General features: G+C 56.0%; 1 protein-coding gene across 1 annotated transcript in view; it reads right to left on the bottom strand.

The window, feature by feature from the left end:
* Positions 1 to 7,087, bottom strand: part of CYRIA (CYFIP related Rac1 interactor A) — an 87,228-nt gene extending 80,141 nt beyond the window's left edge. Inside the window, exon 1 of the mRNA XM_074195064.1 lies at positions 7,028 to 7,087. The gene's annotated coding sequence lies outside the window, so the exon portion shown is untranslated. The remainder of the gene's footprint in view (positions 1 to 7,027) is intronic.
* Between the last annotated feature and the right edge of the window lie 5,756 nt (positions 7,088 to 12,843).

Here is a 12,843-nt window from a genome sequence, read left to right as displayed (position 1 = left end):
TCTCACGGGGACATGGCGGGTCACAGGGGGTGGGGCAAACGGGTCACTAAGTCACACAGGACTGAAAGACGACTGGATCCAGACCATCGTCATCGTCATCATCATCATCACCTGATGCCCAGAGAGGGGAGGACTTGTCCAGGGTCTCTCCCACACATATGGGGCAGAACCAGAACTTGAACTCAGGTCTTCCGAGTCCAGGACTAAAGTGCTCCCCGACTCTACCAGTTTACGTTTACACCCCACTTTAAGGTTCACCACGCCTGGCATAGTAGTTTCCTCCTCACAACCACCAGGGGGAGGGGGCAGGTGCTCTTAAAGTTTCTGTTTTACAGGCAGAGAAACTGAGGCACCCATGGGTGATATGAGTTGTCCAGGGCCATTCACCTAGGAAGGGTCTGAGGCAGGATTAGAACTCAGACTTCCTGACTCTACCCTAGCTAGCCTCTCCAACACAGGTTACGCCTCCTTTGCCACTTGGAGTCCTGAAGAGTGTCCAGAGCCCTTCAAGCTTAAGAGACCTGTCTGCGGTGGGACTCGAACCCAGGTCTGGCTGACCCAGTGCTCTCTCCAGGAGGCCATGCTGTGGTCTCATAAATGTAAGGAGGTGCAGATGTAGTGTCCATGCGGTCGGGGAGGCTCCCACCCCCCACCCCTATCCTCCTCCCTGCTCTGAGGGACACAGCCCTCTCTGGTCCTCCTGCTCCGCCTCCTCATTCCCTTCTCATCCTCATCATCACCTGCCAAGCCGTCTGCCCGGATCCAGAAAACAGACTCGGCTCTCCCCAGCCTGCCCTTGAAGCGAGGCTCCCCTTTTCTGAAGGTTCTCCCCCGATCTTGGCCACCAACCTGTTCAGCTTGACCAGGCCCGGGGACGCTTGTGACCAACGCAAGCTATGAGATCATGAGGCGATGTAAGCCCCCCTCCTCACTTGTCCCAGCTCTGGCCCCTCTCCTCATTCACAGGCCTCAGACCACCACTTAGAGGACCCTGGAGCCAGGAAGGCCCTTGGAACATGGGATGATGGTAGAGTGTCTGACCTCTGGGAGGTGGCCACCCCCGAACCCATTATTCTCGGTTCGGTAGGGGACTCATGCTCACAGAGGGAAGGCAGTCTACTTCCAGAGATGAGAAGGAATCTGGAGAATGGGGTCCTGGCCCGTGATCCCCGGCTCACCAACCGACTGCCTCTGACTGAGAAGTCACTTGGGGGGATCCCCTCTTTGGCTGGATAACTGCCATCGTCTCCTGTTCCTGCTGCAAGTCTCCTTCCACTCCAAGCCATTCTTCATAAGCAGCCGTGGCCTGGAGGCCAACCTGATCTGCCAATAAACGCCCATATCTTGGAGTCGCTGCTAATGGACTAGTCTCCCAACTGTGCCTCAGTCCCATCCAACAGTGCCCAGGTCAACTATCGACTCTGGTATCTGGAGTCTTTCCCCACCTGGATCCCCGTCCCTTTTCAGATGGTCTCCAGACCTCCTTGGTGTTTCTCACACAGCTCACTCCATCTCTGTCCTTGGCAGAGTTCATTTCCAATCCATGTCAGGAAGACCCCCCTCCCAAGACAAACCTTCAAAATCCACCCCCATGTCACCTTCAACACAGAGTCTGGACGTTGAGGACCTTTCATTGCTCTTGTAGGCTATATATCATTTCATAGGACCTTCTGTAGAATGCAATCTCCTTGGGAGGGGGGCAAAATGATGCCCTTGGGTCTTTGTCCATCTATTACATAGAATGGTACTGGCACAAAGTGGACCTAAATAAATGCTCATTCACTGACTGAAGCCCTGGGAGGTCTAATCGTAATCACAGTCATTCTTGGTCCTGAAAACAAGGAAATGTTCATTTTTCCTTCCCTCGGAGAGGTGGGGGCCTATGGGCATGAGAAGCAGCATACGCTGCCATATGGTCTCTGTCTTCCTGGTTTTGAGAAACTTTTTTTGCTTTGTTATTAGAAAAGAGTAATAGTGGAGAGAAGGAGGGCGAAGGAGGGAGGAAGATCAAAAGGCACCAATAAAAATCTTAAAAAACAACTGGGGTTGGCCGAGATGATCTATCTCTAAGGTCCCGTCAGCTCTGACATTTTCAATTTTTTATGTAATTTTCTTGGATTTTACTGGACTGTGAAGTCATTAAATAAATAGGCTGGCTCTCCATAGGCCATTAAGACTCAACATTGGCCAGGCTGGAACACCCTGCTAACTGTCCTAGAATCAGGGAGTCCCCAGACGGCAGGGCTGATGGGGCTCCTTGCGGTACTGCAAGTTCTTATCTTACAGAAGAGGATTCTGAGGTCCAGCAAAAGGAAAGGACTCTCAGCAGGTCACACAGGAGCCTGAAGTACCTTTACACATGAGAAACCATTTTTTTTTTTTAGTTTTTTTGCAAGGCAGTGGGGTTAAGTGGCTTGCTCAAGGCCACACAGCTAGGTCATTATTAAGTGCCTGAGGCCGGATTTGAACCCAGGTCCTCCTGACTTCAAGGCCGGTGCGCTATCCACTGCACCACCTAGCCACTCCCGAGAAACCATTTTCTAAACCTCTGTCAGCAATCTCCCCTCCTGCCACATGGGCCTTTCAGTTTTTGTAGGATGAGAGGTCATCTAGATCACACTTGAATTTGTATTTTTTCTCTTTTCTTTTTAATTTTATTTAAGGCAGTGGGGTTAAGTGACTTGCCCAAGATCACACAGCCAGGCAACTATTAAGTGTCTGAGGCCCCATTTGAACTTGGGTCCTCCCGACTCCAGGGCTGATGCTCCATCCACTGAGCCACATACTGGCCCCTCTATACTTGAATTTTTCAATGGAAGAAAAGGAGGCCCAAAGGGGGCAAGTGACTTGACCAAGGACATACTGCATATAAACGGGAGACACAGGATTCAAACCCAGATCCTCTGAGGCAAAATCCAGGATCCTTTCCATCAAACCCCCTTTCTCCCCATCTAATCACAGAACAGAAATACTAATGCTACAACAATGACATTAATCCATCCAAGTTTGTAAAGCGATCTATTAATAATCCTGCAAGGAAGGTGCTGCTGCTATTACCTCAGCCTATGAGTCTACCTAGCGCTGGGGGCACCGAGAGGGCCCAGGGGGCACCGAGAGGGCCCAGGACCAGTCTGGTGTCATGCACCCAGAGGTGTCAGAAACAGACTTGGAACTCTCGCTTTCTGACGTTTCAGCTGGGTCACCAACCCCTGCCCTGTGCTTCCCAGATTTATATTACAGATGAGGACACCAACTCTCAGAGAAACCGAATGACCTGCTCAGAGTTAACCTAGTCGCTGTATGCGAGAAGGACTTGAACCTTGGTCTTCATGACCCCGAAGCTGGCTAGAACAACTTCACCATGGTTCCCCTCATCCTCATTTTACAGATTGGGAAACTGAGGCACAGAGTGCTCAAGTGACGTGCCTCATGTGAACCAAGGCAGTGTCTGGGGGGGGGGGTTCCCCATCTCCAATCCAAAAGCTGCATCTCAGAAATTCACAGATGGAGGCAGTCAGAGCTCTCATTTCACAAAGTGGTAAACGGTTCTTGCTGGCTTGTTTGTCTTTCACTAATGTGAGAGAATCTCAACCAAGGTCTGGGGGGGGATCTTCTGCCTCCAAGCCCCCTTCTTCCTTCTTCCCTTCCCTTCCTCCCCAGCCATGCCCCCTCCCTCACCTGCCCTTCTCTGCCTGAAGAAGATCCCTAGGTGCTCCCTCCTGCCTCCCCGGCTGGGAGGGAGCTACCCCAGTCCAGATTCTCTCTCAGCTTAGAGGACCAGAGGCTTCAGAGCTCCAAGAGACCTCAGTGTTCATCAACTCATAATTCCACTGAAAGAGGAAATTGAGGACCAGACAATCACAGAGGGCCTGTTGGCCCCCAGTTCTCCTCCTATGGCCTAGTTTGATAGATTTTCTTCTAAAACCAGATGCCTCTATTTGGGGGCTATTTTTTTTATTTATTTAAGGCAATGGGTTAAGTGACTTGTCCAAGGTCACACAGCTAGGCAAGTATTCAGTGTCTGAGGATGGATATGAATTTAGCTCCTCCTGACTCCAGGACAGGGGTTCTGTCCACTGGACTACCTAGCCACCCTTTTGGGGGCTATTTAAAAGTGAAGGGTGGGGTTCCCAAGGCAATGACCAAAACCTTCTCTGGTTCCACACAGTGGTGGCTTCGACTGATGTATGACCCCCCCCACCTGCCCTTCTCTGCCTGAAGAAGATCCCTGGGTGCTCCCTCCTGTCTCCCCTGCTGGGAGATGCTCTCTTATCACCCCCCTCCACAGGCTGCAGCCCCCTGAGCCGCTAAGCAGTGGCGAGGAGCTGAGCTATTCTGGGTCAGGGGATGGAAGCCAGAGCTGGCGATGACGTGGGCTGCAGCCGGGCCTGGGATTCGAGCTAGGCTGGGTTACCGTGCAGAAGCCGGGAGGGAGGAATCCAATCATGGGGCTGGGCTTTACCACCCCACCCCACCGCCAGCAGGCTATTTATAGGGCACCGATGGGCTTCGGGAGTGTGGGGAGCACCCAGCTGTGGCCGTAGGGTGGGGAGGAAGGGCATGAACTCCAGACTCCCCAGCTTCTCAATGCTCTTCCCAAACTGGGGCACCCAAGACTGAACAGAGTCCTCAGGAGGAGGCCTGGGGTGGGGGTGGGGGGGCAGAGCCCAGGAGGACTCTCACATCTCCCTTCCTGGGAGCCAGCCCCTTCTTAGAGGAGTCCAAGACGGAACCAGATTGCCTGACTCAGATCAGACTGCTGACTCCCCAAGGCCGCTGAGACCCCCAGATCCTTTTCCTGCAAAGAGTTGTCTGTGTGGGTGACCCCCGAGTCTTGGGGGTCAGTGGGAAGGCACCATCCCCAGTGAATGTCATGGCATTTGTTTCCCTACAGGCCTGCCACCTAGACTCCTGTTCCTGCCTCAGAGGCCCGTTCTTGAGTTCGGGGCCGCTGAAACCCCCAGCTCTTTTTCAGGCCACGGCTCTCTGATCCTCATCTTGCGCTCATGGAGGTGGACCTTGGGGAGAACTCCCTGAGGGCCGAAGACCTGTTGAATGTGATCTCATTCCCCTTCGGCCCAGTGCTCACACCTGCCGCCCCATCTGCAAGCCGGGGTGTGTGGCACCCCTGCAGTCCCCGCTGCGAGTGCCTGGAGACTGGCATCGCAGTCATCCTGCCTTGGTGGGTTCTGGCCAGCCCTCGCCTCGCCACCGTCTCCACAAAAATCAGAGGATTCTGGGACGCTATCACTTTTGGTTATCTTTCAAAGTATCCAGGTGCTATGGTTTTGGCTAGGAAGGGTCCTCCCCCTCCCCCTCCCCTCCCCCTCCCCCTCCCCCGCCCCTCAGCGCGCAGCCTGTCTAGTCCTTACAATGTGATTCCCCTCATCTGCCAAGGCTGAAGGCGGCCCTATGGCCCAGGAACGCACAAAGAGCAGTGAAAGGGGGATTGAGTGTGGAATCAGAAGACCTGGGTTCAAATCCCGACTCTGGCTCTGGGCAGGTCTCAGGCCTTGCCGCCCAGGGTTCCCTAATCCCTGCGAGGAGGGGGGGGGGGCCTTTTGGGTCCCCCCCCCACCTCCGGATCTATTACTGGACTTTTGGGCCACTGCAGCGGGGGGGGGGGGGGGCCGAGGGCCTGATCCGCGGACTGGGGGGGGGGGGGGGGCAGCAGGACTGGCCGCTTCCTAGAAAGCAGGGCCCAGCCCCCTTCTGCTGGGGGCCTGGGGGCCCGGGGGCCCGTGGCGGGGTGGAGTCCCGGGGCCTCCCCGTGGGATGGGCTCCGGCCTTCTTCCCGGGACCAGCTGGGGGTGCAGAGGCGGCAGGGAGTGCTGGAGGGGGCCGGGCGGTGTGGGGGAGCCCGGGGCCCTGGAGGCTGAGGGCCAGCCCGGGCCTGGGGGGGCCGGGGCTCCTGGGCCAGGGGAGACTTCGGGGGAGGACCGAGGAGAGGGAGGGACAGGCGGGCAGGCGCCCGCGCCCCCCGGGACTCAGTGGGGCTCCCCCCAGCCGTGACGGGGCGCCCCCGGCCCCCCGGAAGACCCACGAAGAGCGGAGAGCTGGGGGGCGGGCCCCCAAGACCTGCTGGGCGCCCCGGGGCCCCCGATGCCCAGCAGCCAGAGTCGCGGGCCGCGAGGGGGCGGCGGAGAGTCCGGGGGACCTGAGTGCAGATCCGGCTCCGAGGCTCCCCCGCGCCCAGCCCTTGGCCTGGGCCGGGTCACTTGGCCCCGGGCCTCGGACACGAGGGCGCAGAGCTCTGGTGGGCAGCGGGGGGGGTTCCTCCTCGGCCCCCCGCCCGCCAGCAGCCCCGCTGGGGCCCTCCCTGCGGGGCGGGGCTCCCCTTTCTTTCTGGGGGGCGGCCCCGGCCACCAAGGGCTGATTCTCCCCCACGGGGTCCTGGCGCCCCCCGCATCCGGGGGTGGGGACCCCCGCGGGCCCGACCCGGAGCAGCGCGGAGCAAACAGGAAGTGGCGGCCGGACCGGCTGCCCCCGGCCCCGCCCCGCCCCCCCCGGTCCCCCCGGACCCCCGCCTCAGGCCGGGCCGGGCCCGGGGGGGGGGGGAGCGGCGGCCCCGGGGGGCTCGGGGGACCCCGGGCTCTGGGGCGTGTCCGCACCTCCCCATCTCCCGGTGACAGGCGCAGGGTGGTCGCCATGGCAACGCCGGCGGGAGCAGGGGAGCGGCCCGGGCGGGGGGCGCGGGGGGCCGGGGAGCCCCCCCCCCCGCCGGAGCCAGACCGGGACTGGGAAGTTTCCGGAGGGCAGAGGAGCCGGGGGGCGCCGGGACCCCCCACAGCCCCGAGGGGCCCCTCATCTCGGGGCCACGGAGCCTGCCCCCCCCGCGGGCCCCCGGGGGTACAAAGGGAGGGGCCGCCCCCCCCAGCCTCTTCTGTCAGGAGGGAGAAGCTCGGACCCGAGCCCGCGGAGGGGCAGGTGGGGGGAGCCGGGCCGGGGCCAGGCGGCGGCAGGCAGGAGCCCCCCGCCCGCGCCCCGCGCCCCCCGCCCGCGCCCCGCGCCCCCCCGCCGCACTCACCGGAGCCTCCGCCGCCGCCGCCGCCGCTCCCTGGCCTGGGCGCCCGCAGCTGCGGCTGCTCCCCGGCTCCCGCCGCCCCGCCCCGCCCGGCCCCGCCCCGGCCCCGCCCCGCCCCGCTCCGGGCCCCGCCCCGGCCCCGCCCGGCTCCGGGCCCCGCCCCGGGAAACTGAGGCCGGGCCGGGCGGGGCGGGGCCGCCGGACTCCGGGCTCCGGCCCCCCCTGCCCCCCCATCCCGACCGGCGCCCCCCCGTCTTCCTGTTCCCAAGGTCGCCCCCCCTCCGCGCCCCGATCTCTGGGAGGCCCGGCCCCCCTTGGGGCGCCTCCAGCTGATGACTCCCCCAGGGTCCGCCCCCTGGCCGCCCCCCCCCGCCTCCTAAACCTCAGGGCATAGACGCCCCGTTCGTGTCCCGTGATGATGCCCAACAGCGGGGCCGGGGAGGTGTGGACGCAGCTCGGGCCCCGCCTCAGCCCCCCCCCCGGGGCTCCCTGCGCCCCCAGGATCAGCGATCCAAGCCCGCTGGAGTCCTGAAGCCGGGCCTGCCCCTCCCTCCCTCTGCAGCCCCCCAAGTCTCCTAGCTCCACGCGTCCCTGGGCGCCCCCCAACCTGGAAACCGCCCCCCCCCCCGCCTTTGGGCGCCCCGCGCTTCCTTCAGTTCCCAGCGAAAACCACGCTTTTTCTTTTGCGCTTTGCCAGGTCATAGGGTGAAGTGACTTGGCCAAAGCCCCGCAGCCAGGTCCTTTCTGAGGGCCGGAGGGCGGATCGGAACCCAGGTCCCGCGGACTGCAGGGCTGGCGCTCTGCCCCAGATGCTGAGGAGGCTGCTCCCAAGGGATCCGAGGACCACCGGCAGCTCTCATGTTCCCAGGAGCCCTCCACTCCCGCACTGCTGCCCTCCCTGCCCCAGGCCAGGACACACAAGCCCGCGTACGTTACACACGTGCAGTCCGGGAACACACGGGTCCACACCCGTCTTGTCCCGAAAGGAGAACAAAGGGGAACAAAGCAAACGATGCCCCAAAGAAAGTGCAAAGAGCTTGTTTGAATAGACTTTCTGAATTCGCCTGTGGACGCCAGGCCTTCAGACCTGGCCGGGCCGGCAGAGCCGGTGCATGGGAGCCACAGTCAGAAAACAAACCCTGGCTGAGACTCCCAAGGGGGCTAGTCCAAATCTCTCGGTTTAGAGAGGAAGAAGTCCAGGCCCAGGAAGGCAAACTTACCTGCCCTGGGTCACACAGCTAGGGAGGAGGAGGGGTGGGACTTGAGCTCAAGGTCTCTCCCCACTGCAAGTGCATTGGAAGGCTCAGGGTGCTGTGAGGGCCAAGGAGCAAGGGCAGAACTTAAGGAGGTCCAGGGAAACGTAGTCTTTGGTCTGATGTTGCGACATTTTATAAGAAGATTCAGGAACGGGAATAGCATGAGCCAGGACTGGCCCAGTTGGGTGGCCCAAGTGGAGCAGGTTAAACTTTACTGGGTCGGCCATAGGGAGCCATTGAGGATTATTCGATCTGGAGTATGGAAGCTCCATGTGGCAGTAGGATGAAATGGGGATTGAAGGGACTGGGGCCGTGGCGGAAGACCAGTGAGGAGGCAAGCATCAGCACTAGTCCTCCCTCCCACCTTCCTGTTTCAGTAGCCGACAGGCTTGTTTGGGATGCTTAGACGGACCCACACTTCTGGGTCTTGGCACCACCTTCCACCCTCTTCATCCATTCATCCATTCATCCACCACCTAGTTCCCTGGCTTCTTTCAAGACAAAGCTCAAACCCCACTTCTGCCGGAGGCCTTTCCTGGGCCCCAACTCCTAATGGCTCCACTCTGGGATTACCTTCCAACTCACAGACTGCATCTCTATCTCATTCTGTTTAAGATATATTCCTGGGGGGCAGCTAGGTGGCTCAGTGGATAAAGCACCGGCCTTGGAGTCAGGAGTACCTGGGTTCAAATCTGGTCTCAGACACTTAATAATTACCTAGCTGTGTGGCCTTGGGCAAGCCACTTAACCCCATTTGCCTTGCAAAAACATATATGTGTATGTGTATGTGTATGTGTATGTGTATATGGATATGATATAGATATGTATATGTATATATGTTCCTGGCCTTTAGGATCAGATCTGTTTCTGCCTTTCTTGGACTCCCAAAGTTTGATAGCATCCCTGACCCCTGCTAGGGTCTTTGACTTGATTTGGATAAAACATTATACTTGAAGAGACTAGAAGTTCCCCATCAGCCCCACAATAAACTAAAACACCTCAGCCCTCCTTGACATCCTCCATTAATGATTTCATCCACACTTTCCAAATCAAATTGCTCTCCTTCATACATTTCCCTTTCAACCAAACTGGCCTCTGACCTGTTTGCAAACTCTACAAGTCATCTCCCCACTCCTCACCTTTGTCCAGGCTGTCTGCCGTCCCCAGAATATGCCCTGACCACCCTTTCTTCCAAGAGGCCCTGCTTTCTTTCCAACTCCAAGTCAGGTTACTCCTCTGCCACCCCCCAGATCCATGCCACTCCTATAATTGTCTCTGTTGATTCTCTCTGCAAATTGTCTTATTTCCTCATTTGTGTGAGGACAGCTTACTGTCCAGAAAACCGATGTCCCGTGAAGGAAGGCCTCACCCCCCGGGGCATGACGGACTGTCCTTCCTCCAGACAAGTCTTTAGGGTTGGATGGATAGTTGGATGTTCCCATCTAAAACAGCCCTTGACAAGAATGAAAGCTTCTGGAGGTCAGGAAGCACCTCTGGGGCCACTTTGGAGACATGGCCTAATGGAATCAGTACCAACCTCTGCCATGATCCTTGGGTCTTCCTTTCCAGAATGATAGAGTGTCTCTCTCATTGGACTTGCACCCGTGTCTACCTGGAGCTGCATGGGAGCACGCATTCCAATGCCCTTCCTCATGGGAATTGTTGGGTTGCAGCTGTAGATCAATAATGACAATGACAGGAGGATTTAGCGTCTAATTTCTCAGTGCTATTAATTGAGATTGGATTTTTAATTGATTTTCACCCTTAAAAGAATTTGCTTGCCCAAATAGGCTCTGAAGCCTTAATTAAGTGCAGGCTGTTTTGCTCTCCTAATTAGGGCAGTGGGGCAGAGACGCAGCCTGGTCCAGGAAACTGGGGACCGGGGTTGTACTTCCAGCTCTCTGACCTTTCCAGTTTCCTCAGAAGTAGAGGTTCTAACAACAAACATTTATCTGACTCTGATGGCGACTGGTGGACAAAGGACTGGAAGGAAACAGGAGAGAGGTGGGTGCAACTGGAATCCAACCCTGGCTAAATGGGCGGTCCTCTCTGAGCCTCAGTTTTATCATCTGTGAAATGGGGGCAGCAATGCCTTCAGTAGCTTCCACAAGAGGCTCCCATGAGATGCCTAGGGGTGGTGTCAAGGCCAGGCTGCAGGACCCCAGGGGAGATCTGCAGAGAAGTTCAGACACAGGCTCTGCCCGATGAGCTCAGGGGGCTGAAGACATTTGGTCAGAGAGGGCTGGTTCAACCTTGGGCATGACAAGTATACTCCTGAGATCATAGGGCCATTGGGAGGAGACGGCCTTCTCATTCCTCAGGGGAGCAGAGACCTAGAGCTGGAAAGACATTGACTCCATGTGAGCCTTAGACAAGTTCAGGGATGTACCTGGGATCAGACAGGAAGTCATTGCCAGAGCCAAGATTTGAACTCATTTCCTCACATCTACAACTAGGGACAATAATAGATAGTCACCCAGGCCTGGGAACTCAGGAAAATTTGAGTTCAAATCCAGTCTCAGACACTAGCTGTGCGACCCTGGACAAGTCATTATACCCTGTCTGCCTCAGTTTCTCCATCTGTAAAATGAACTGGAGAAGGAAATGACAAACCAGTGTTTTTCATCAAGAGTTGGACAGCAAAGAGCAGTAGTCCTCACAGATCAACCCTCTTCACTGCTTTTTGTCCCAGGTTAAACAAACTTCCTTCCCAACCCTGCTAAATATGAATACCTGCCTCAGGTGATTTTATCCAATTGATCCAGTCTGCCTTGCATGGCCAGAGTTCTCTGTATGATGCAGACTGAAGGAACACATGGGCCCCTTTTGTCTTTCTCTGTATCTCCCGGGGCTTAGCCCAGTGGTGACGGTTGGTTGACTGACTTCATGGTTCCGCCACCACTGACTCTGGGTGAGCCCACATACTGAGGGTGCTTTGGTTCCAAGATATTGAGCTCACCTGAGCAGCGGTGAGCAGCACAGGGAAAGGTGGAGCAGGGAAGAGCCTTCGGAACTTGAGGGAATGCCACTGCTTCGAGAGGTCAAGTATGAAGATGGGAGTCAAGAGGGGTTGGCAGAAGGGGCAGAGAAAATCCTGAGGGGATCCTGGTCACTTCCTCTAGGAGGCAACATTTAAATTAAATTCCAAAGGCTGAGGAAGAAGGGAGCAATATTACAGGCCTGGTGAATGGGGTGTCCAGAACACAAGGGCAGGAAAGGTATGGGGGTATACAGAGCCTGGGAAATAGAGGAATATTCTTCCTAAAGTAAAGATTTTATGGATGAGGTGAGGTTGGAAAGGTGGGGTGGCAATAGGGAGAAGACAGAGCTGTTCACTGATGCTTCTCTTTGCCCTGCCAAGGGGAATAATGTTGGAAGTGGAAACCCCAGAGTAAAAATGATTGACTGGGAATTGATGCCCAGGAAAAGTTAGGAATGGGAAGAGAGGCCATTGCTCCCTTGGGGAATTCAATTCCTCTGGTCCAGATGAATGACATCCTTCATCTGAATGAACTGACATGATGACTGGCTGCCAGCTGGAGGTATCCAAAAGATCAAGGAAAATGAGAGAGGTGCCCCTGTTTTCTCAAAAGACTTGAGAAGTGCAAATGTTCCGATTTCCCAAAAAGGGAAGAATCAAAATCTGTAAGCTCAAGTTAGTGAGCTCGGTTACAATTTCCAGCGAGATCTTAGATCAATTATTAAAAAGATGGTTGGGAAAGTTGTGATTACAAAGAGCCAGCATGGTTCAGAAACAATAGGATATGCTAAATCAACTTTATTGTCTTTGTTGATAGGGTTACTAGACTAATAGATGTGAGAAATGCCATGCCTATGGTTTTAGTATCTCATGTTATACTCATAGGGGGAGGGGTGTGTGTGTGTGTGTGTGTGTGTGTGTGTGTGTGAGAGAGAGAGAGAGAGAGAGAGAGAGAGAGAGAGAGAGAGAGAGAGAGAGAATGATTCATTTCAGAGCTGGGTAAATGGCCAAATGCATTTGTTAGTGGTTCAATGTCAACTTGGCAAGCAGTTTCCAATGGAGTATTTCAGGCATCTGTTTAGTTGTGTGTGTGTGTGTGTGTGTTAATATTTTTATCAGTGACATGGTTAAACCATGCATAAAATGCTTATGAGCCTTACAGATGGTAGACCAAACCAGGAGGCATGGTTCCTTACAGTGGGTGACACTTGGCCAATTGAGGCATTGGACTGAATCTAGAAGATGGAATTCAATAGGGAACAAACAGAAAATCATATGCTTGGGGATTCAGGAACCAGATTTACAAGAATAAGATGGGGGAGGTATATGATTGGTGACATGTCCAAAGGAAAAAAAAAGAAAGAAAAGAAATATGATGGATTTAGAAAACTACAAAGTCCACATGAGTCAACAAAGTGATATGGAAACTAAGAAAGTCAATGGAATTCAGAAGGGCAGAGCTTTCAGGAGAGAGAGAGGATGGTCCAACTGTCTCCTGCCTTGGTCAGACTCCATCTAATGCGTTTTAGTTCTGGGCACCATTCTGTAGAACATGGCTCGCCTCAAGTTAGTGGAGGTGCACC

Source organism: Macrotis lagotis, chromosome 1, assembly GCF_037893015.1.
Source record: "Macrotis lagotis isolate mMagLag1 chromosome 1, bilby.v1.9.chrom.fasta, whole genome shotgun sequence".
NCBI classification, from domain to species: domain Eukaryota; kingdom Metazoa; phylum Chordata; class Mammalia; order Peramelemorphia; family Peramelidae; genus Macrotis; species Macrotis lagotis.
The sequence above is the reverse complement of the archived record's forward strand: the minus strand, read 5'-3'. Positions and strand labels throughout refer to the sequence as shown.